The sequence below is a fragment of the Microcaecilia unicolor genome, chromosome 5 (genome assembly GCF_901765095.1).
Source record: "Microcaecilia unicolor chromosome 5, aMicUni1.1, whole genome shotgun sequence".
Classification (NCBI taxonomy): domain Eukaryota; kingdom Metazoa; phylum Chordata; class Amphibia; order Gymnophiona; family Siphonopidae; genus Microcaecilia; species Microcaecilia unicolor.
The window spans coordinates 209,492,352-209,517,986 of NC_044035.1; the positions used below are offsets into that span (position 1 = coordinate 209,492,352).

Sequence of the window (25,635 nt, forward strand, 5' to 3'; positions counted from 1 at the left end):
AAATAAAGACAGAGATAGGTTTAGATAGATAGATACATTTTATTTCTTACCCAAACACAGGTCTTCAAGTTGATACAAATACAGACATCAGATTCTGGTTTCAGCCGCACAGGGCTTCGCCGTCTGACAGAAGCTTCGGAGAAGACTCTCAAACTAAGCCAAAATCTCCCCTCTTTTATACACAAACCTCTCCATAGAAGTGAATGGTGAGAAACCTTGCTCCTAATCTTTCTCACTTTCTGAGATCATACTTTCCCATGCGGTCTGCTGTCGGATGTGCCCACCTCCTTCCGTTCTCAGCTACTGCTAATTATCAACATGTTTTGGGAAGCGTTGAGATAACAGTTTCACATCTTCCGGCTGCAATACTTTTCACACCATCTTATGAACTCTGTATGACCTCTGTATCATTTTATACAAAACTACTAAGCTCCATTTTATTCATCTGATCCATCATTCTTTCATTACAGGTGCTGTATATGATTTAAAAATTGTACCAATTTGTGGCAGGACTCATTGTTCAGACCTGCTTTTTTCAGATTCTCAAATATTAAATCATTTGCTTGCTGTTTGGCCTAGTCAGTATTTTTTTCAGTTGTTCTAGGCTGCATAGCTTTGGCCATCACTATTCCAGTGGTAGCCTTAAAGCTAGGCCATATATTAACACCTACCCTCCTGACCGAAATTAACATTTTACTTCCTGCAACACAGCAGAACTATGGACCGTATTGGACTTTTATCACCACCCCCTCTTTATTTCTTTGTTGCTTTTATTTATGTTTCTTATATGCCTACTAGTATATTGTGTATTTGTATTTTACCGAACCAGAGCCTGCCTCTGGAACAGCTAGTTCAGGAGCCGACAAGAGAAGGAAAAATACTAGACTTAGTCCTTAGTGGTGCTCATGATCTAGTGCAGGGGGTAACGATACAAGGGCCGCTTGATAACAGTGATCATAATATGATCGGTTTTGATATTGGCATTGAAGGAAGTGAAACTAGGAAATCAAGTACGCTAGCGTTTAACTATAGAAAAGGTGATTACGACAAAATGAGAAAAATGGTGAAAAAAAGACTGAAAGGAGCAGCTCGCAGAGTAAAAAACTTGCATCAGGCGTGGATGCTGTTTAAAAACACCATCCTGGAGGTTCAGGACAAATATATTCCACGTATTAGAAAAAAGGGAAAAAAGACTAAACGTCAGCCGGCGTGGCTAAACAGTAAGATAAAGGAAATCATTAGAGCCAAAAAACAATCCTTCAGAAAGTGGAGAAGAGAACCAACTGAAAGTAACAGGATAGATCATAAGGAATGCCAAGCCAAATGCAAAGCGGAGATAAGGAGGGCAAAAAAGGACTTTGAGAAGAAATTAGCGTTGGAAGCAAAAATACATAGTAAAAATTTTTTTAGATACATTAAAAGCAGGAAACCGGCCAAAGAGTCGGTTGGGCCGCTGGACGAAAATGGTGTTAAAGGGGCGATCAAGGAGGACAAAGCCGTAGCGGAGAAATTAAATGAATTCTTTGCTTCGGTCTTCACCGAGGAGGATTTGGGGGGGACACCGGTGCCGGAAAGAATATTTGAAGCGGGGGAGTCGGAGAAACTAAACAAATTCTCTGTAACCTTGGAGGATGTAATGGGTCAGTTCAGCAAGCTGAAGAGTAGTAAATCACCGGGACCTGATGGTATTCATCCCAGAGTATTAATAGAACTAAAAAATGAACTTGCGGAGCTACTGTTAGAAATATGCAATCTGTCCCTAAAATCGAGTGTAGTACCGGAAGACTGGAGGGTAGCCAATGTTACTCCGATTTTTAAGAAGGGTTCCAGAGGAGATCCGGGAAATTATAGACCGGTGAGTCTGACGTCGGTGCCGGGCAAGATGGTGGAGGCTATTATTAAGAATAAAATTGCAGAGCATATACAAAAACATGGACTGATGAGACAAAGTCAGCACGGATTTAGTGAAGGGAAGTCTTGCCTCACCAATCTAATGCATTTTTTTGAGGGGGTAAGCAAACATGTGGACAATGGGGAGCCGGTTGATATTGTATATCTGGATTTTCAGAAGGCGTTTGACAAAGTGCCGCACGAAAGACTCCTGAAGAAATTGCAGAGTCATGGAATCGGAGGTAGGGTATTATTATGGATTAAGAACTGGTTGAAAGATAGGAAGCAGAGAGTAGGATTGCGTGGCCAGTATTCTCAGTGGAGGAGGGTAGTTAGTGGGGTCCCGCAGGGGTCTGTGCTGGGTCCGTTGCTTTTTAATGTATTTATAAATGACCTAGAGATGGGAATAACTAGTGAGGTAATTAAATTCGCCGATGACACAAAATTATTCAGGGTCGTCAAGTCGCAGGAGGAATGTGAACGATTACAGGAGGACCTTGCGAGACTGGGAGAATGGGCGTGCAAGTGGCAGATGAAGTTCAATGTTGACAAGTGCAAAGTGATGCATGTGGGTAAGAGGAACCCGAATTATAGCTACGTCTTGCAAGGTTCCGCGTTAGGAGTTACGGATCAAGAAAGGGATCTGGGTGTCGTCGTCGATGATACGCTGAAACCTTCTGCTCAGTGTGCTGCTGCGGCTAGGAAAGCGAATAGAATGTTGGGTGTTATTAGGAAGGGTATGGAGTCCAGGTGTGCGGATGTTATAATGCCGTTGTATCGCTCCATGGTGCGACCGCACCTGGAGTATTGTGTTCAGTACTGGTCTCCGTATCTCAAAAAAGATATAGTAGAATTGGAAAAGGTACAGCGAAGGGCGACGAAAATGATAGTGGGGATGGGACGACTTTCCTATGAAGAGAGGCTGAGAAGGCTAGGGCTTTTCAGCTTGGAGAAGAGACGGCTGAGGGGAGATATGATAGAAGTGTATAAAATAATGAGTGGAATGGATCGGGTGGATGTGAAGCGACTGTTCACGCTATCCAAAAATACTAGGACTAGAGGGCATGAGTTGAAGCTACAGTGTGGTAAATTTAAAACGAATCGGAGAAAATTTTTCTTCACCCAACGTGTAATTAGACTCTGGAATTCGTTGCCGGAGAACGTGGTACGGGCGGTTAGCTTGACGGAGTTTAAAAAGGGGTTAGATAGATTCCTAAAGGACAAGTCCATAGACCGCTATTAAATGGACTTGGAAAAATTCCGCATTTTTAGGTATAACTTGTCTGGAATGTTTTTACGTTTGGGGAGCATGCCAGGTGCCCTTGACCTGGATTGGCCACTGTCGGTGACAGGATGCTGGGCTAGATGGACCTTTGGTCTTTCCCAGTATGGCACTACTTATGTACTTATGCCTCTACAGTATTGTGTAAGCCACATTGAGCCTGCAACTAAGTGGGAAAATGTGGGGTATAAATGTGTTAAATAAATAAGGGAATATTAAAGTGAGGATGATAAAATAAGGGTTCTGAACAAGTGAATAAGGGTTAGGAGTTAAAAGCAGCATCAAAAAGGTGGGTTTTTAGCTTAGATTTGAAGACGGCCAGAGGTGGAGCTTGACGAACCAGCTCAGGAAGTCTATTCCAGGCATATGGTGCAGCATGATAAAAGGAACGGAGTCTGGAGTTAGCGGTAGAGGAGAAGGGTGCAAATAAGAGAGATTTACCCAGTGAACAGAGTTCCCGGGGAGGAGTGAAGGGAGAGATGAGAGTGGAGAGGTACTGATGAGCTGCAGAGTGAATGCACTTATAAGTCAATAAGAGGAGTTTGAACTGAATGGGGAAACGGATAGGGAGCCAGTGAAGTGACTTGAGGAGAGGGCTAATATGAGCATAACGACACTGGTGGAATATTAAAAACCTTTTTTAAAAATCGGCGTTACATGGGCCACTCTCCAATCTTCAGGTACTACAAACAGGTTACAGATCACTAACAGCAGGTCAGCAATTTCATGTTTGAGTTCTTTAAGTACCCTGGGGTCTATGGCATCCAGTCCAGGTGATTTATCACTCTTTATCTTGTCAGTTTGACTCGGTACATCTTCCAGGTTCACTGAGATTTTTCAGTTCATCTGCATCGTCACCCTTGAAAACCATATCTGGTACAGGTGGATCTTACATCTTCTGTAAAGGTCGAAGCATTCAATCTCTCCACTGTGACCTTGTCCTCCCTGAGTGCCCCTTTTGCGCCTTCATGATCTAGTGGTCCCACGGATTCCCTCGCAGGCTTTCTGCTTCTGATGTACTTGAAAAAGATGTTCCTATGAATTTTTGTCTCGGCAAGTTTTTCTTCATATTCTCTTATAGCCTTCTTTATCAGTGCCTCTTTCACTGCACCTTTTAACTATGCTAGCTGTCATTTGCTCTTCTTTAATACATGGAATACATCTGGTCTGGGAATGGTATTTGTTTAAAATGCCCACGCCCAGTGGTGTGCTGGTAAATGTTTAACTACTACTACTACTTATCACTTCTATAGTGCTACAAGGTATACACAGCGCTGTACACCATACATGAAAAGACAGTCCCTGCTCAAAGAGCTCACAATCTAAATAGGACAGGCAAACAGACAGAACAACTAAGAGGTAAAGGAATTAAAGAGGTGGGGATAAAAGGGTACAGGGCAAGTGAGTAGTGGTTAGGAGTCAAAAGCAGCGTTAAAGAGGTGGGCTTTTAGCTTGGATTTGAAAACGGCCAAAGATGTGGCTAGACGTACAGGCTCGGGAAGTCTATTCCAGGCGTGAGGTGCAGCGAGATAAAAGGAACGGAGTCTGGAATTAGCAGTAGAGGAGAAGGGGACAGACAAAAGATATTTTATCCACAGAACAGAGTACCCGAGGGGGGGGGGGGGCGTAGGGAGAGACAAGAGTGGAGAGGTACTGGGGAGCGGTAGAGTGAATGCACTTATAGGTCAGTAAGAGAAGTTTGAATTGAATGTGGAAACGGATAGGGACCCAGTGAAATGACTTGAGGAGAGGGCTAATATGAGCATAACGACACTGGTGGAATATTAGTTGTGCAGCAGAATTTTGAACAGATTGAAGAGGAGAGAGATGGCTAAGTGGGGACCTGTGAGAAGCAAGTTGCAATAGTCTAAGCGAGAGATGATAAGAGTGTGGATGAGGGTTCTGGTAGTGTGCTCAGAAAGGAAAGGGCGAATTTTGGTGATATTCAGCAGACTGCTAAAACCTGTCGTTTCTTTCTCTATAATATGTGCAGAGAAGGAGGAGTCGAAGATGACCCCAAGGTTACGAGCTGATAAGACAGGAAGGATGAGAGTGTTATCCACAGAAATAGAGAATGGGGGAAGAGGAGAGGTTGGTTTAGGGGGAAAGATAAGAAGCTCAGTCTTGGTCATGTTTAGTTTCAGATGGCGGTGAGACATCCAGGCAGCAGTGTCAGACAGGCAGGCTGATACTTTGGCCTGGATTTCGACTGAGATTTCTGGTGTGGAGAGGTAGATCTGGGAGTCATCAGCGTAAAGATGATACTGAAAACCATGGGATGAGATCAGAGTACCAAGGGAAGAAGTATAGATGGAGAAAAGAAGAGGTCACAGGACAGATCCCTGAGGTACACCAATTGACAGTGGGATAGAAGTAGAGGAGGATCCACTAGAGTATACACTAAAGGTATGCTGGGAGAGATAAGAAGAAAACCAGGAAAGAACAGAGCCCTGAAATCCAAGTGAGGACAGTGTATCAAGGAGTAGGCTGTGATCAACAGTGTCAAAAGCAGCAGATAGATCGAGAAGGATGAGGATAGAATAGAGACCTTTGGATCTGGCCAGGAACAGATCATTGGAGACCTTAGCAAGCACTGTTTCAGTTGAATGAAGGGGGCGAAAGCCAGATTGAAGTGGATCAAGAATAGCTTGAGATGAAAGAAAGTCAAGGCAACGGCGGTGAACAGCACGTTCAAGTATCTTGGATAGGAAAGGGAGGATGGAGATGGGGCGATAGTTGGAAGAACAGGTAGGGTCCAATGAAGGTTTTTTGAGGAGTGTTGTGACTACGGCATGTTTGACGGCATGAGGAACAGTCGCAGTGAAAAGTGAAAGATTGAGGATATGACAGATAAAAGGGATGACAGTAGGACATTGAGCCTGCAAAAAGGTGGGATAATGTGGAGTATAAATGCAATAAATAAATAGATAGTATTAAGTAGATGGGTGGGAATAGGATCAGAGGAACAGGTTGTTAGTTTCGAGGAGGAAAGAAGATTTGTAGTTTCCTCTTCAGTGATTTCAGAAAAGGAAGAAAAGGAGGCAGGGGTTGGAGGGTTGAGAGAATGGACTGAGGGAACGAGAGGTAGAGGTGACCTGGTTGAGAATTCAAGTTTAATCTTGTGAACCTTATCATGAAAGTACTCAGCCAGAATCTGGGGAGAAAGTGAAGGGGGAGTTGGAGGTGAAGGCACTTTGAGGAGAGAGTTCAGTGTGGCAAAGAGACGTCGAGGGTTTGAGCAAAGAGAATTTGTCAACTGGATGTAATAATCCTGTTTGGCAAGTAAAAGAGCAGACTGTAAGGAAGTCAGCAAGAATTTGAAATGTATGAAGTCAGCATGTGTTATGATTCTGCCAGTTTGGCAGGAGGATAGGGAGGACGTCTCTTCTGATTGGCTGCCAGGGTTTGTGCGGACGTCAGTGGGTAGTACTTAAGCCTGCATGTTGCTACCTACTCTGCTTTGGCGTTGCATCTGTGTGTGACAAAAGCCTTTCAGTACGGTGTGCTGACTTTTGATTCTGTGTGTTCCTGTGCAAAGATTCTTTTCTCTTTTCCTTTGTGTGTAGAGCTGGGTGCAGGGTGTGTGTGTGTGTGTGTGTGTGTGTGTGTGTGCGTGCAATTGTGTAGGGTGTGTGTGTGTGTGCAATCAGCTCACCTGCTTCCAGCCGGGCTTCCCTTTGCTCCTTGCAGTTCTCTGTGGGAAGCCAGCTGCTTGTTTGTCGGTGGGGGCTGAGTTTTGTTCAGCTTGCGCTTCAGCTAGGCTGCTTGTCTGAGAGTGTTCTCTCCGGCTGATTGTTTACTTAGGATTTCCCTTCCCCGTGTGCCAGTCAGCTGGCTCAGTGAGATTTACCCTTTGTGTACTGTGTGTATTGTGTCCCTGCCTCTGACTGGGTGTTTGTTCAGTAGGGCAGTGCTCCCCCTCGTCGGGAACGTTCTCTCTAATTGTTTGTTGTCTTAAGGAGCTCTCTCTCTCTCTCTCTCTCTCTCTCTCTCTCTCTCTCTCTCTCTCGTGCCAGCTTGCTGGCCCAGCAAGCTTTAACCCTTTGTATACTGTATCTCTGCCTCTGTTTTCAGTGGGTTTGAGGCAAGGGCTTTCTGCCTCCCTTTTGTGTTGTGCCTCTGGCTGAGGAGCTATCTCTCCCTTTTTGGTTTGCTGTACCTATCTCTGGCTTTTGTGGCCTTTAGGATTTCTTTTCCCTTCCGTCCTGGGGAGGGCCTGGCTACAGTGTCTTGGGAGGTAGCCTGGTCCTCTGGTGGCCCTCCCCTTGTCCTCCGGGGGTTCCGGGGCTTGCTGCATTAGTTCCCCTGTCCTGCGCTAGTCCCCTGGGAGGGCGCGGCCCGGATCTGGTTCTTTTACTACTCCCTCTGCCCTATTGCTGGTGTTTAGCGCGTGACTAGCTTCTTGGGGTCCCGGGGGGCCCTCTGGGTTCTTTCACCCCTCCCTGTGTGTGTCTGGGTTCCAGTTCGGCCGTGAGGCCTGCACGAGTGGCTCTGTGCTCCTGGGTTCCAGTTTGGCCACGAGGCCCACCTGTATGCCTATTTCCCTTTCTTCCTGAGGGACTGCAGGGAAGGGTAGCTTAGGGGTATTGTGTAGCTGGGGTGTGTGGTGGTGGGTCGGTCTCCCCTTGGCCTGGGTCGGCACTCTGCTGGCCTTGGTCAGGGCCCAAGTGCTCACTACCAACCCAACGGATTACAGCATGGGCACAGGATTTCAGCCAAAGGTGTTCGGCAGAGCGGGCACAGGAACGTAAGTAGCGAAGTAGAGGTCAGCCAAGGCTGGGGTTTGGTACATTTTACAGAACGGGGAATGAGAGGAGCAAGAGTATCCAGAGCAGAGGAGAGAATAGTATTATAGGAAGAGACAGCCTCATTGACAGACTTGGATAACATAGTGGTAGAGAAGAGATTTGAAACACTGGAGGACAGAGTAGAAGGGTCAATAGCCTGAAGATTCTTAATGTATTGGTTAAGATTGGACGGGACTGGGGAGGAGGGTGTTTAAGTGTGAAAGTTATCAGATGATGGTCAGAGAGGGGAAGAGTTGAGGCACAGAAACTGGAGAGTGAGCAATTTGAGAAGAGGATAAGATCAAGACAGTGGCCATTCTGGTGAGTAGGGGCAGTGGAGCACGGTTGAAGATTGAAAGAGGATGTTAAAGCAAGAAACTGAGAAGCATAAGAGTCAGAGGGATCATTAGCGTGAATGTTAAAATCCCCAAGAATGAGGGAAGGAGATGAAGGTTCAAGAAAGAAGGAAAGCCAGGCATCAAAGTCAGTGAGAAAGGAAGAAAGGGACTACTTATCAGGGGGTCGATAAATGACTTCTACTCGGAGAGGCAGAGGAGCAAATAGACAGATGGAGTGGACTTCGAAGGAAGAAAAGCAGTGAGACTGAGGTGGAAGAAGAGGTTGAAATCTACAAGAGGGTGAAAGTAGTAGCCCGACACCACCTCCGCGGCCAACCAGGCGAGGAGTATGGGAGAAAAGATATCCTCCATGGCATAGGGCCTTGACTGAAGCAGAGTCTTCAGGGTAAAGCCAAGTTTCAGTTAGGGCAAGCAGATAGAGAGTACAAGAGATAAAGAGGTCATGGATGTAGGAAAGTTTGCTACAGACAGAGCGGGCATTCCACAGAGCGCAAGAGAAAGGCAGGGAAGAAGAGGAACAGAAATTAGATTGGAGATATCACGGTGTGACCTGCACAAATAGGATGAGAGCTGATGTGGAGGACCAGGATTAGGATTAATGTCCCCAACAGAGAGCAGGAGAAGGAGCAAGGAAGTACGGAGAAGAGTAGGAGAGGTATGATGACAGCGACAAAGGCGAGATGTACTCAGAAAGGAGATGGATGAATGGAAGGAAGGAAATGTTGAAGGTTGCAAGCTGAGAAAAAGGAAGAGGAAAAAAGAGATGGTGAGATACTACTACTACTACTATTTAACATTTCTAAAGCGCTACCAGGGTTACGCAGCGCTGTACAATCTAACAAAGAAGGACAGTCCCTGCTCAAAGGAGCTTACAATCTAAAGGACAAAAAGTGCAGTCAATCAAATTGGGGGCAGTCTAGATTTCCTGGATAGAGGTACAATGGTTAGGTGCCGAAAGCAACATTGAAGAGGTGGACTTTGAGCAAGGATTTGAAGATGGGCAGGGAGGGGGCTTGGCTTATGGGCTCAGGGAGTTTATTCCAAGCATAGGGTGAGGCGATGCAGAAAGGGCGGAGCCTGGAGTTGGCGGTGGTGGAGAAGGGTACTGAGAGGAGGGATTTGTCCTGTGAGCGGAGGATACGGGTAGGAGTGTAAGGGGAGATGAGGGTAGAGAGGTAATGAGGGGCTGCAGATTGAATGCATTTGTAGGTTAGTAGGAGAAGCTTGAACTGTATGCGGTACCTGATCGCAAGCCAGTGAAGTGACTTGAGGAGAGGGGTGATATGAGCATATTGGTCTAGGCGGAAGATAAGACGGGCAGCAGAGTTCTGAAAGGATTGAAGGGGGGATAGATAGTTAAGTGGGAGACCAGTGAGGAGTAGGTTGCAGTAGTCAAGGCGAGAGGTGTTGAAAGAGTGGATGAGAGTTTGGGTGGTGTGCTCGGAGAGGAAGGGGCGAATTTTGCTGATGTTATAGAGAAAGAAGCAACAGGTCTTGGCTGTCTGCTGGATATGGGCAGAGAAGGAGAGGGAGGAGTCGAAGATGACTCCAAGGTTGCGGGCAGATGAGACAGGGAGGATGAGGGTGTTGTCGACTGAAATAGAGAGTGAAGGGAGAGGAGAAGTGGGTTTGGGTGGAAAGACAATGAGCTCAGTTTTGGCCATGTTCAGTTTCAGGTGGCAGTTGGACATCCAGGCAGCAATGTCGGATAAGCAGGCTGATACTTTGGCCTGGGTTTCCGCAGTGATTTCTGGTGTGGAGAGGTAAAGCTGGGTGTCGTCAGCATAAAGATGGTATTGGAAACCATGAGATGAGATCAGCGAGCCCAGGGAAGAGGTATAGATTGAAAAAAGAAGGGGTCCAAGGACAGATCCCTGAGGGACTCCAAGAGAGAGTGGGATGGGGGTGGAGGAAGATCCATGAGAATGTACTCTGAAGGTACGGTGGGAGAGATAAGAGGAGAACCAGGAGAGGACAGAGCCCTGGAACCCAAATGAGGATAGTGCAGCAAGAAGTAAATTATGATTGAGCGGCGGATAGGTCAAGGAGGATTAGTGACCTTTGGATTTGGCAAGGAACAGGTCATTACAGACTTTAATGAGTGCCGTTTCTGTCGAGTGTAGAGGGCGAAAACCGGATTGAAGCAGATCGAGGATGGCATGAGAGGAGAGAAAATCAAGGCAACGGCTGTGTTCCTGCAGTGTACAGTGGTTTCAGAAGGAGAAACAGATTAGGAAGGGACAGTATCAAGAAGAAAAAGTGTACTGGAGCCATAAGTAGTAACTGGGAGAAAAATAAATGTAAAGAGAAAATGCCCTGCATGCCATGAGGCGTGCGGCACCTAGAACGGAGGCCCTGAGTGGATCGGAGTGGACCTGGGAGTCACACTGGAGAAGGCTGTAGGGATATGCAGGTGAGCTGCAAGTCCTCCACAGCACCTGAAAGGCAGCCGGTGGTAGAGCTGGGCACCTCTCAGCCAAGGAAAGGCTTACCAGGGGTTAGGCCGAAGCCAGCATTCCTCCCCCTGAAGGTTACCTGATCTTAGCCAAAAAGCACCTGGAGCGAGGGCCTTGGGAAGATCGGAGTGGACCTGGGAGTCACCACGGATACAGCTGTGAAGATATGCAGAAGGGCTGCAAGTCCTCCACAGCACCCGGTGGGAGCGCTGGGCACCTAGAGTGGAGGCCCTGAGTGGATCTGGGAGTCACCCCGGAGAAGACTGTAGGGATATGCAGGTGAGCTGCAAGTCCTCCACAGCACCTGAAAGGCAGCCGGTGGTAGAACTGGGCACCTCTCAGCCAAAGAAAGGCTTACCAGAGGTTAGGCCGAAGCCAGCATTCCTCCCCTTGAAGGTTGCCTGATCTTAGCCAAAAAGCACCTAGAGCGAGGACCCTGGGAAGATCGGAGTGGACCTGGGAGTCACCACGGATACAGCTATGAGGATATGCAGAAGGGCTGCAAGTCCTCCACAGCACCCGGTGGGAGCGCTGGGCACCTAGAGTGGAGGCCCTGAGTGGATCTGAGAGTCACCCCGGAGAAGGCTGTAGGGATATGCAGATGAGCTGCAATTCCTCCACAGCACCTGAAAGGCAGCCGGTGGTAGAGCTGGGCACCTGTCAGCCAAGGAAAGACTTACCAGGGGTTAGGCCGAAGCCAGCATTCCTCCCCCTGAGGGTCGCCTGGCCACAACTAGCAAAATTTGCAATGGGGGGATTCTGTACATCTTGCTACCAGCACATCTTCTAAGAAGACATCTTCTATTGCAGGAAGGACTGTGGAAGACAGGAGAGCTAGACTGAAGCCTGAGATTGTTGATGACTTCTTATTTATCCACAGATTAAAAAATCGTAACAGTGCTTCATAGGGCATATTTCTCCCCTCTAGGGCATACAAAACAGTTTGTGTTTTGTACCCCTGGACATTTTAACAGGGTGTATTTGGATTCCTTGGGGTAGTAGAAATCAGCTGTTTTGGGGGTTGGAAGGGTAGAGGTTGATAGTGAGGAGGGTGCTCACTGTTATTATTGCTTTCTATTTGTAATTTATACACAATAGTTGCACCGCATATTGTTCCTTTTATACTTTAATAAAAAGATGTAAATATAAAATCATAATTGTTTGAGTCTTCTGCAGAAGAGGACAGGCCATGGGGATGGAGCGGGGATGGGGACAGAACCTGCGGGGACAGGGCGGTGATGGAGCCAGGAACTGCGGGGACATTGTGGTGACGGAGCCAGGGTCTGCGGGGACGGGGTTGTAACAGAGACAGAACCTGCAGGGACGGGGTGGGGATGGAGACAGAACCTACAGGGATGGGGACAAACTTTGTCGCCGTGTCATTCTGTACTACCAAGTATTACATATTAAGGGCATTTGCTTTAAACTTTGCTTTAATTCATTTATCCAGTTCTTACATGCGCACAGTTTTGCTTTTTAAACCCAAAGGTGATTCCTAAGGGCGGTTGAACAATTAAGTATGAACTGTGTTGTTTCTGACTTTACTTGTTTTGAACCGCTTTGGGTCCTGCTAATCTGTACATCTGCTGTCTTAGCAGAGTACAGAAGAAAATGATTTATGTTACTTTTACTAGAATTTTTACTGCTTGTAGAATCTGGCTTTCTTGGGGGGGTGGGAGGGGGTTGTCAAAGTAACTGCGGCACGGCAAAGGCTGGGCAGGCCGGGAGCTGGGATGGAGGAGATTACTTGTGGCAGGGATGGGTTAGAATCCCGTGGGGACGGGTTAGATTTCTGTCCCCGTGCAACTCTCTACTCTGAATTGGTAGAGAAAACCATCAGCTTGGCCACCGACAGTGTCATACCTATGTTCCCTGCACAAAGAAGTGCTTGCAGAAGAACTCTCCACCTTTCTCCAGGCCAGTGCAGTCAAACATATTCCACCAGGGCAAGAAGAGAAGGGATTCTATTCCAGGTATTTCCTTGTGCCAAAGAAGATGGGAGGAAGTCATCCCATTCTTGACCTCAGGGCCCCAAACAAATATCTAGCCAAAGAAAACTTCAGTATGATTTCCCTGAGCACACTTCTTCCTGTGATTTAGGTGAATGATTGGCATTGCTCTCTGGGCTTTAAGGATTCCTACATATTGATTAATGTTAGTGATAATTTGGCATGTCAGTTATTTCATAATTTTAGTTCATTTAGGAGTAGAGGTTGTGTACCATCAAACATGCTTGCAGCAGATAAATTGGATTGGGGTTTTTTTCAGCAGAAGATAATTATCAACATCAAGTATGCCAGAGTTTAGGGTGGAAGGGTGGGTAGGGCATAATGTACAAGAGGGAGAAATGGATTCTTTTCAAGAATATTTGTTGTTGGTGTTTTCTAAGCTTTTGTCCAAATTTAAGAAGCTTGATCCCATTCTTTATCCAATTCTTTTGTAAACATGGACTTATCTCATTGCTGCTTTTTTTGGTTAATAAATTTTAGAGATAGTGGCAGTAGTTTGGAAGCATGCAGGGGTTCGTCCAAATTTAAAATCCCCTATAGGGGATGTTAGAAATAATTATAAGCCTATTTCCAACATCCCATCTCCTGTTCAAAGGGATAATCGATTGTTGGGGGTTCAGCTAGATAGTGCTCATCTCTATATATGAAAGGCACCTCCAACGTTCTATGGGGGTTCAGCTAGATAGTGCTCATCTCTATATATAAAAGGCACCTCCAACGTTCTATGAAGCCTCCAGCCGGAAACTTGAGGTGCCAGAGATATCCGGTTTGACACAGACTGTCTGCCCTGCCCTCACGTCTACGTCATGACGTCGACGGTGGGTAATGACAAAAGCAAAGAAAAACTCAAAGCTGACGCAGGCTACACCCCCCCCCCCCCCCCCCCCGCCTTCCTCCCCGTCACGGCGCTCCAACTGCCTCGCTGCACCCCCCCCCCCCCCCCCCCGTCCGCACTCCCTCCCTCACCTGGACACACAGTCGACACGGCTGTCTCCCTCACCCCTCCCGAATCGCCGATAGACCACGGTCCCTTCGCCCACAGTCACCCTCACCCACCCTCCTCTCCAGTGGACACTCGCGCCACACGCTCGCTCGCCGTCCCGCTGCCCTCCCTCTCCTCTACAAGTCCACGTTACGAATCTCGCACAGGACGCAGAGGGAGAGCGGCGGGACGGCGGCCAACTGGCTGGTGCGAGTGTCCATTGGGGACGAGGGTCGGTGACTGTTCCCTCAGGCGGAACGGGGCCCAACGGCGACTCGGAAGGGGGGACGGACGGACAGAGCAGCGGTCCCGCTCAAGCGTGCCTTTCATCCCCCTTCACTCGACCCATGGCAGCCAAAACTAGGACTGGACATCCTACACCGGCAACAATACACACTACTTCAAATGAGCCAAGAAGTCCACTGTAAGTACATACGACCATTGCACCAACAATGCACACTACTTGAAATGAGCCAATCAAGTCCACTGTAAGTACACATGACCATTGCATAATCTCTGTTTCCACTCACCCACGCTGCCGTCATTGCCATACACTCAAAACCACACAAACCTAACAGCTCCGACTCCACATTCTCCTTTTTAAATTGTTCCTCCATCACAAACAGCTATACAGCTGTTTCAACTGGGAGGGAAGGTGGCCCTGGAACTGGGAGGGTGGGGACACCCTCAAGCTCGGACACACCCTGCGACTGGGAGGGGAGACAGGCCATGAAACTTGGAGGGAGGGACAGGGGCCCCTGGAACTGGGAGGGAGGGGCCCCTACCACACACTCTGATTCGCATACATACACTGTCACTCTCACAGCCACACTTGCGCCCAGTCACACTCTGTCACACACACACTCTCACATTCACTCTCTCTCACACACTCTCTCAAACATACACATTCCGAGGAAAACCTTGCTAGCGCCCGTTTCATTTCTCAGAAACAGGCCTTTTTTACTAGTGTTTGTGAGATTATTCAGGCTAATTTCCATATCATCATGCTGATCAATCCATAGACTGGTGGGTTGTGTCCATCTACCAGCAGGTGGAGATAGAGAGCAAACTTTTGCCTCCCTATATGTGGTCATGTGCTGCCGGAAACTCCCCAGTATGTTCTCTATCTCAGCAGGTGGTGGTCACACACAGCAGCAGCTCTGGCTAGGTCTCCAAGCCTAATTTTTAGGTTTTGTTGAGTACCTGGGGTTGAGGGCTCTTCTTGAGCAAGTGCAAACCTGGTGGTGCCAGGTCCCTCCTTTTCTCCCCCCCCCTCCCGCTGGCTCCGTTTAAAAAAAAAAATTTTTTTTGAACGGCCTTAAGGGCGTTTATTTCAACGTTTATTGCAGCTGCTCACTGGGACACCAGTTCGTTACAGCTCGGAGCGAGAAGCAGGTAATTTTACCTTTTTATAGCGGGCAGGGGGTTCCCCGTTTGGTCTCCACGTGGCTTATGGCGTCGGAGGGCGAGGGTGCGAGGATTCGCTCCCTGGACCGCGTGGGTGCGTCTAGCGGGGATGCGGGGATTTCAAGACCTGAATCGCCTTTGTTAGGCATCAGTTTGGAGTCCGGTCAGTGTCCCAGTTCCTCCTCCGGTGCGGCGGTTTTTTCCGCCATAAGCGCCCATCCCCCGCTGCTCGCCCACTCCATGTTGGCCGGCCACTCTGCTCGGACGGCTTCTTCTTGGGCCGCCCTCGAGCTGGGAGACGTTAATACTATGGTCGCCCTTGATTCGGGCGACGGTAAGAAAGCGGCCAAAGTTAAGCGCCGTTCTTCCCGCGTGGCTCCTCGGAGTTTCACGCTGGACGCCATTTTGGATGCGCAGCACGTTTCTCCCCTGCTCTTGCGAGCGCCGGTTGAGGGTGCGGCTAGGGCCGTGGCCCAAGCTGCAGAAGTGCACTGTTCGGGGGGATTCTCCCCTGAGTTCATTTTGCTGCTGCATCAGGCTTTTCTTATGCAAAACGCTGCCCCTGCCCCCCTGTCTGATAAAGGGATTGAGGCCTCCGGAAGCAAACGCCCTCGGGTGGATTTCCAGGCCCTAGAGGACTCTGTCTCCTCTGATGTAGATGAGGGCAGCGTATCTGAGTTTTCCCAACGGTCCTTTGGGGATTCCTTGGAGGAGACGGATTCCCGCTCGGATGGAGCGGATGACCCCTCTGCAGCGCGGATCTTTCGCTCAGAGGATTTGCCCAACCTGTTAGTGCAGGCCATGAGCATTTTGAAGATTTCCTCTCCGGAGGACGTCTCTCCCTCAGCCTCTGTTGGCTCCGCCATTATGCTGGGGACGAAGCGCCCGCCTAGAACCTTCCACGTGCATGAGGCCATGCGCACCTTGATTTCGGCTCAATGGGATGTCCCAGAAGCAAGCCTCAAAGTGGCTAGGGCTATGTCCCGCCTCTATCCTCTGCCTGAAGGTGAACGGGAGGCCTTTCTTTGGCCTACCGTGGATTCTTTAATCACTGCGGTGACTAAGAAAACGGCGTTGCCGGTGGAAGGTGGCACGGCCCTAGAGGACGCCCAAGACAGAAGATTGGAGGCAGCCTTAAGGTCGTCCTTCGAGGCAGCTGCTTTAAGTTTGCAGGCCTCAGTTTGTGGCTCCTATGTGGCCAGGGCGTGCCTGATGATTGTGCAGCGGGCTTCCCCCTCGGATCCTTCCTTGAGGGCTGATTGGCCGGCCCTGGAATCGGGCTTGGCTTATTTGGCAGACTTGCTGTATGATGTCTTGAGAGCCTCAGCTAAAGGTATGGCTCAGACAGTCTCTGCGCGGCGGTGGCTTTGGCTGAAACATTGGTCTGCGGACCACGCCTCTAAGTCTCGCCTGGCTAAGTTGCCTTTTAAAGGCAAGCTGCTTTTTGGGGTCGAGCTGGACAAAATTGTGACCGATCTCGGCACGTCTAAGGGCAAGAGGTTACCAGAAGTCAGGGCTCGGGCCAGTGCTCGCCCCGATAACTCCAAAGGACGGTTTCAGGAAGCCCGTCGGTATCGCCCGGGCAAGTCAGGCTCCTCTGCCCCCTCTTCCTTCAAGAGGAACTTCTCCCCCAAGCAGCATTCCTTTCGCAGAGACCGCCGTCCCGGAGGTGCGCCCTCCGGTCCTCCCCCAGGGTCTCGTACCCAATGACGGGGCCCTGGTCCATGGCCCAGTGCAGATTGGAGGACGCCTGTCCTCGTTTCTGGGCGAGTGGACCAGGGTAACTTCAGACGCTTGGGTGCTGGAAGTCATCAGAGACGGCTACAAGCTAGAGTTCTGCCGACCCTTAAGAGACGGGTTTGTACACTCTCCCTGCAAGTCTCCGGTTAAAGCTGTGGCAGTGCAGCAGACTTTGGACAATCTGATCCGCCTGGGTGCGGTCGTTCCGGTGCCAGAAGATCAGCTTGGCAAGGGACGTTACTCCATTTACTTTGTGGTACCAAAGAAAGGAGGTTCTGTACGGCCTATCCTCGACCTCAAAGGGGTCAATCGGGCCTTGAAAGTTCGGCATTTCCGAATGGAGACTCTCCGCTCTGTTATAGTGGCAGTGAAGGCAGGGGAGTTCCTGGCATCCTTTGGACATCAAGGAAGCTTACCTGCATATTCCCATCTGGCCTCCTCATCAACGCTTTCTGCATTTTGCAGTCCTGGGCCGACACTTCCAGTTCAGAGCCCTCCTGTTCGGGTTGGCTACTGCTCCGCGGACCTTTTCCAATGTAATGGTGGTCATCGCAGCCTTCCTACGAAAGAAGGAGTACAAGTCCATCCTTATCTGGACGACTGGTTGATCCGAGCCCCCTCTTATGCAGAGTGCAGCAGTGCTGTAGACCAGGTGATTGCTCTTCTGAGCTCCCTGGGGTGGATCATCAACTGGGAGAAAAGCCAGCTGCGCCCGACTCAGTCCCTGGAATATCTGGGAGTTCGTTTCGACACCCAAGTGGGCAGAGTGTTCCTGCCAGACAATCGAATTGTCAAGCTTCAGGCTCAGGTGGACCAGTTCCTAGTAGCCTCTCCTCTTCGGGCTTGGGACTATGTGCAGCTGTTGGGCTCTATGACGGCCACGATGGAAGTAGTGCCCTGGGCCAGGGCTCATATGAGGCCACTACAACTCTCTCTGCTGCAGCGCTGGACTCCAGTGTCGGAGGATTACGCTGTGCGCCTTCCCTTGGACCTAGCGGTGCGCAAGGCGCTGAGCTGGTGGCTGAGGACAGACAAGTTGTCCGCAGGGATGCCTCTTTTGACCCCGGAGTGGGTTGTCGTCACGACGGACGCCTCTTTGATGGGCTGGGGAGCCCATTGCTTGGGAAGGACAGCGCAGGGGCTCTGGTCTCCTGCAGAGGCAAAGTGGTTTATCAACCTCCTGGAACTCAGAGCCATTCAGTTGGCGCTTTTGGAGTTTCTCCTGGTACTGGCGGTGAAGCCAGTATGGGTCCTGTCGGACAATGCCACGGCTGTAGGCTATGTCAATCGCCAGGGAGGTACCAAGAGTGTCCCTCTAGCCAAGGAGGCCATGAATCTATGCCAGTGGGCGAAAGCGAACCTGGAACAGCTGTCGGTGGCCCACATTGCGGGAGTCATGAATGTCAAGGCGGACTTTCTCAGTCGCCATACCTTGGATCCCGGAGAGTGGCAGCTATCGGCTCAGGCGTTCTTGGACATCACGAAGCGATGGGGTCAGCCGAGCCTAGACCTGATGGCGTCATCGGCCAATTGCCAAGTGCCGCGCTTTTTCAGCAGAGGACGGGACCCTCGATCTCTGGGAGTAGATACTTTTCTCCAACAGTGGCCGACACAGGAGCTTCTCTATGTGTTCCCGCCCTGGCCCATGTTGGGCAGGGTACTAGACTGAGTGGCAAAGCATCCGGGCCGGGTAATCCTGGTGGGTCCGGACTGGCCCAGACGTCCCTGGTATGCGGACTTGATCAGGCTCTCAGTGGACGGACCTCTGCGACTGCCAGCGGAGCAGGGCCTGTTGTATCAGGGTCCCGTGGTGATGGAGGATCCCTCCCCCTTTGGTCTTACGGCCTGGCTATTGAGCGGCAGCGTCTGAGGAAGAAAGGCTTCTTAGACAAGGTCATCGCCACTATGCTGAGAGCGAGGAAGCGCTCTACTTCTACTGCTTATGCCAGGGTTTGGCGTACCTTTGCATCGTGGTGTGAGGCATTCTCCCTTTCTCCCTTCACCGCTCCAATTTCTTCAGTGTTGGCGTTCCTGCAAGAAGGTCTGGAGAAAGGCCTGTCGCTCAGTTCCCTTAAAGTCCAGGTAGCGGGTCTGGCTTGCTTCAGGCCTCAGCCTGAAGGGTGCTTCCCTGGCTTCGCAGCCAGATGTGGTGCGCTTTCTCAAGGGAGTTAATCACCTGCGCCCTCCTCTGCACTCAGTGGTACCTGCGTGGAATCTCAATCTAGTGCTAAGAGCCTTGCAGAAGCCGCCTTTTGAACCCTTGTCGAGGGCATCTCTGAAAGACCTGACGTTGAAAGCAGTCTTTTTGGTGGCTATCACTTCAGCCAGAAGAGTTTCCGAGCTCCAGGCGCTATTATTTCGAGAGCCCTTTCTGCAGTTCACTGAAGCAGGAGTGTCTATTCGCACAGTGCCTTCCTTCCTGCCCAAGATTGTTTCTCGCTTCCATGTGAATCAGCAGCTCTGTCTCCCATCCTTTCGTAGGGAGGACTACCCAGAGGAGTACTCTGCTCTCAAATATCTAGATGTGAGACGAGTCATCATCAGATACTTGGAAGTGACCAATGATTTCCGGAAGTCGGATCATCTGTTTGTCCTGTTTGCAGGTCCTCGTAAGGGTCTGCAGGCTGCTAAGCCTACAGTGGCAAGATGGGTCAAGGAAACCATTGCAGTGGCTTATGTGGCCATGGGGAAGGTGCCGCCTATCCGGCTGAAGGCTCACTCCACTAGAGCTCAGGCGGCCTCGATGGCGGAGGCCGGGTCCGTCTCCTTGAAAGAGATTTGCAAGGCAGCAACTTGGGCATCGGCTCATACCTTCTCCAGGCATTACCGCTTGACTGTGGCTGCTCAGGCGGAGGCCCGGTTTGGAGCTTCAGTGTTGCGGTCAGGGATTTCTATGTCCCGCCCTGGGTGAGTACTGCTTTGGTACATCCCACCAGTCTATGGATTGATCAGCATGATGATATGGAAGGTAAAATAACGTATCATACCTGATAATTTTCTTTCCATTAATCATAGCCGATCAATCCATAGCCCCTCCCAGATATCTGTACTGTTTTTATTCTGGTTGCATTTCAGGTTCAAGTTTAGTCTTCAGTTCCTGTTCAGGAGGACTTCGTGTTCAAGTTTTTTCAATTGGATTCTTCAGGAGTTGAGACAATTTTGTGTTACAGTGAGCTGCTGCATTCCTCTCCCCTCCGTTTTACGGGGTTGGATTGAGACCTAAATTCTGCCGGCGCTCCCTCCCGCTTCGTGCGGCTGTAGGGCAGCTTTGTACCCCTCCCGCTTCGGCGGTGTTAGGGTCAATCAGCTCCTCCCGCGGTTGCGGTTGCAGGATAAGCCAGATCCCCCCGCATCGGCAGGGTGGTGTCCCTCCCCCGCTCCGCGGGGATGAGCTGGACGGATTCCCCTCCCCCACTTGTGTGGGGATGAGCTGGGTTAATTCCCCTTCCCCGTTTCGGCGGTGGTGAGCTGGCCAGAGTGTCCCTTTGTGGGTGTAATTCTCTAAGTGCTGAGTCCTGCGGATGGAGCTTTGATATCGACATACTGAGGAGTTTCCGGCAGCACATGACCACATATAGGGAGGCAAAAAGGATTGCTCTCTATCTCCACCTGCTGGTAGATGGACACAACCCACCAGTCTATGGATTGATCAGCTATGATTAATGGAAAGAAAATTATCAGGTATGATACATAATTTTACCATTTCTTAGTCCATTACTTGAGATTATTCAGGTTTTTGGGCTTCAAGTATATTGTTATGCTGATGATATACTTATTGTCACTAGGGTGAAACCAGATTTGAGAAATTTGCAGGCAGGGATGTAAGCAGTGTCAGAGTCATTGCAGGAACATCATTTGATCTTAAATGTTGAAAAAATTTTAATTTTGTTGGATTACATGACAGTTGCAACCCCCTGATACTAAGCTGACTTTGTTTGGCAAGATAATGATCCCGTTGAGTAGTTTTAAATATTTGGGTCATTGTGGATACTAATTTAAGCTTTGACAAGCAAATAAAGTGTGGTTAGGAAGGTCTTTTATGCCCTTAGACAGCTAAGATCAATGAAACAGTATTTGGATGAAGTCACTTTGCATGCGTTAATCTATGCATTTGTAGTTTTGAGGCTGGATTATGCAAATGTGGTGTATGCAGGATTGTCCTGGCTGCTTTGTAGCGCTATATAAATGCTAAATAGTAGTAGTAGTAGTAGAATCTGAAGAGATTGGAAAATTAGGTAACCTTAGGATATCCTATATAATAATTTGCATCATGAACGTTCCATGAAGCTGCTTGGGCCCATGCCTCCATTCTGATTGGCTGTGGGACTGAAGCCTCGGATGACGTCATCCAGAGAGCCCAAGCAACAGCAGTGCGGGCCCACGCAGCTTCATCAAATGTTCATGGAAAATAAAAGCTAAGAAAAAGGACAAAAAACAACCGAGACTGCCGCACTTCCAAACCACCCTCCCGAACCTGCCGCGCTCATCGAACGCCCTCCCGAACCACGCCTGACACAACAGACAAGAAAAGGGGGGGGGGGGAAACACATGAAAGAAAGCAACAGAAGCAACTTAACTTCTGCTGCCATGACACAGGCGCCTGACAGGCAGATCCGAACAGAAAAAGAAAAAGATAATTTGAATCCTACTCCGAAGCCTCTGATGCGCCCCCCCCCCCCCCCCGGCACATCAAACACCCCCCACCCGAAGCACATCAACCCCCTCGCCACCCGCAGCTGCCACTGGTAATGCTGTCTGGCTGCTGCTGCTGCTTCTCCTGTTGAGCAGCAGTGGCCGCTACAAAAAGAAAAATAAAACATAAATGTTTTTAAACCCAGCCCAAATCATTTGCAAATGCCCGAGTCTTAAAACGCAGTCTCTGCAGCCGCTCCTCCTCTCGCCTCCACGTCACTGTCCCTGGAGTAATACCCCGGAGGAGCGCAGCGACGTAAGAGGAGGAGCGGCTGCAGAGACTGCATCTTAAGATGTGGGCATTTGCGAATGATTTGGGCTGGGTTTAAAAACATTTATGGTTTTTTTTTCCTTTTTGTAGCGGCTGCTGCTGCTCAACAGGACAGCGTTACCACTGGCAGCTGCGGGTGGCGAGAGGGTTTGATGCGCCGGGAGGGAGGGGAGGGTCGCTGGACATGGATGGCTGGAGGGGGCATAGGGGAGAGGGAGGTGGGGAGGGGGTCCTGAGACCAGAGAGGTAGGGGTGGGGAGGGGGTGGGGCCTCACACACTCACTCTCTGACACACTTCCTGTCTATCACACTCTGCCTGACACACACACACACTCTTACACACACACAGTGTCTCTCACACACACTCTCTCTCACACAAACACACACACACTCTGTCTCTCTCTCATTCTCTCTCTGACACACACACACTCCATCTCTCACACACACTGTCTCTCAAACATACACACTCCGAAGAAAACCTTGCTAGTGTCCATTTCATTTGTGTCAGAAACGGGCCTTTTTTACTAGTATGATCATATTACACCTTTATACGAGAAATATCATTAGTTACCTATAGTGCAAAGGTGTTGAAGTTGGCTCATTCTGCATATTGTTGTTGTCGGCCGTCATATATACATTGGTGTTACTGTATATTCCTAAAAGTATGCTAAGATCTGCACAAGGTCATAGCATGTGTATGCCTCCTCAAGTTAAATTTTTAGGGGAATGGTTTCGAAGGAGGGCATTGTTTTACTTGGTACTGCTTTGGTGGAATGATTTGCCTAAGGAGATTCGTGGGGAAGCTGATGTAAAAAGATTCAAAGTAAAATTGAAGACGTTTTTAATTACACAGAATTTTGTAAGTTGAAGGGTAGAGTTGGGAGTTCGGCTCAGTGACTCTGTGGGACACATGATAGATGTACATGATTTATATAACTGAGTTTTATTTAGTTGGTGTATGTGGGAAATTTGTATTTTCTTGTTGTGTGGTTAGGCTTTCCTATCACAGTATTGTTGTTCTCTTCTGGATGATTTTAATTATTATTTGAACATCTTTGTATTGCATGAGATAAGCGGTATATAAATTGAAAAATAAACATAAACATTCAGATTCTTCCAAGCCATAGGACGTATCTCAGATTTCAAGTGGGAAAGCACAACTACCAGTACCGCATTCTGCCATTTGGTCTTGCGTTGGCTCCCAGGGTATTCACAAAAAGTCTAGCAGAAGTCGCAGCATTGCTACACAGATTGGGAGTCCATATGTTTCCCTACCTGGATGATTGGCTAGTCAAGAGCACATCGAAGGAAGGTGCTCAGGTGTCTATGTAAAGAACTGTTTGAGTGCTGGAACTCCTGGGGTTTGTGATCAACTACTTCAAGTCCCACCTGCAACCATATCAACAATTGGAGTACATTGGAGTCCTGCCAGACATGATGCAAGCTCGGGCCGTCCTGCCTCAATTTTGATCAGATGCCTTCATTGCCATTGCCTCTCAAGTCCCAGCAGATTACAGCTAGGCATATGTTGAGGTTGCTAGGCCTCATGGCCTCCACAGTACATGTTACGCCCATGGCACGCCTACACTTGAGAGGTGCCCAATGGACCCTAGCTTTTTAGTGGCCGGACCATTTTGATACTGGTACTACCATTCCAAATTCCTCCACAGCATAAGGTACTGACCACAAATGCATCCACTCTGGGCCAGAGAGCCCATGTAGACTGGCTTCACACCCAGGAGACTTGGTCTGCCCAGGCGTCAGAGTACCAAATCGACCTCCTGGAGTTCCGGATGATTTGGAATGCTCTGAAGGCTTTCAGAGATAATCTATCAAACCAAATTGTGCTTATTCTAACGGACAATCAAATAGCCATACGACATGTGTACAAGCAGGAGGGTACAGGATCCTACCTCAACTACAAAATGGTACTCTGAGCCACATACTTGTCAGAAAAGGAAAACAGCCTGGCGGACAGACTAAGCAAAGTAATGCAACCCCCACAAGTGACTTCTCAATATGGGCATAGTCCATCAGCTCTTCTGAGAGTGGGGCACTCCCTCGATGGATCTTTCTGCCACTCATCTCACCATCAAGGAACCTCAGTGTTGCCCATGCTCAGGTCACGGCAGACTACTGTTAAATGCCTGTCTCCTGCATTCGGGAATGGGACTTAAGTACGCATTTCCTCTGATCCATCTAATAGGGAAGACCTTGGTGAAACTCAGGCAGAACCAGGGCACCATGATTCTCATCACTCCGTACTGCCTGAAGCAGATCTGGTTCCCTTTACTTTTGGAGTTGCCCTCTAAGGTACCGACTAGATTGGACTGCTTTCCAACCTCATCACTCAGAACGAGGGATCTCTTCTACAGTCCATCTTCAGTCCCGGGCCCTTACAGCCGGGATGTTGAGAGCATAGACATCCTCCTTGCAGCTGCTTGAGGGTGTCTGCAAGGTCTTGCTGGCTTCCAGGAAGAAATCCACCAAAAGGTGTTATAATTTCAAATTGAGGAGGTTTGCTGTCTGCTCTCACTTGCCCTGCACTAAAAATTCTTGAATACCTCATGAACTTTTCTGAGTCTGATTTGAAGACCAACTCTGTAAGGGTTCATCTCAGTACACTCAGTACTTATCACCATGTTGGAGGTAAGCCCATATCTGTACAGCCTTTAGTCGTTTACTTCATGCAAGGTTTGCTGTGACAAAGCCCCCTATCAGGCATCCAACTATGTCATGGGACCTCACACAGCTGATAAGAGCTCCTTTTGAGCGACTAGATTCCTGTTATCTGACGGACGTAGCTGACCTGGAAGGTGGTGGTCACTTCAGCTCGCAGGGTCAATTGGCTTCTGTACATGTATATATGTATATGTTACATGTTCCTCATATAAATTTGTTCACTTAGAGAAAAGAGAGATAAAGGGGCTTATTTTTGAAACAGAAAAATGTCCAAAAACAGGACAAAGCGGCAGATGGACTTTTTTTTTCCAAAAAGTTCAAATTGCTATTTTTTGAAACCCATTTTTAAGACATTTTTCTATGCATTTCATCTGCAGTGCGTCCAAATCACAACGTTCCCAGAACTTGGATGTTTTTTCTGCCATAATGGAACAAAGCAAAAACATCCAGGTCTAAAAGTTAGATGTTTTGGTCTAGACTTGGTTCAATCACGACTAAGTCACAAAAAAGTCCCTAAATGACCATTGGAGGGATTAAGACATACCAGCCTCTATGACAGGTTCAGGTGTCCTATTAGAGCAGTAAGCAGGTCCTTGGAGTAGCCTAGTGGTTGGTGCAGTACAGTGTAGAGAAGGGGATACAGGCCCATATCCCATTCTGTTACACTTGTGGTGGGAAATGTGAGCCCTCTAAAGCCCACCAAAAACCTACTGTACCCACATAAAGGTGACATCTGCAGATATAAGGGCTATTGTAGTGGAGTACAGTAGGCTTATGGTGGGTTTTGGAGGGCTCACCATACAATATATAGGGTAACAGTGAGATATGTACCTGGGACCTTTTATGTGAATTCCACTGCAGCGCCCTCTAGGGTGCTCTACTGCTTTGCTGAGATGCCTGTGTGGCCAGTCTACTACGAATGCTGTCCCCCACCTCCAACATCCCAGTGGCTTGTTTTGTGCGTTTTTCCCTTGGACTTTTTTTTTTCGATAATAGTAAAAAAAGAAAAATGCACCAAGCATAAAGTTTCTACGAAAAAGGTAGATGTTTTTCTGGTTCGAAAATCGCTATATTTGCC

At 48.8% G+C, this 25,635-nt stretch overlaps 1 protein-coding gene across 1 annotated transcript in view; it reads left to right on the top strand.

Annotated features, from left to right (window-relative positions):
• Positions 1-25,635, top strand: part of ARL2BP (ADP ribosylation factor like GTPase 2 binding protein) — a 332,657-nt gene that overhangs the window by 305,772 nt on the left and 1,250 nt on the right. The window lies entirely within an intron of this gene.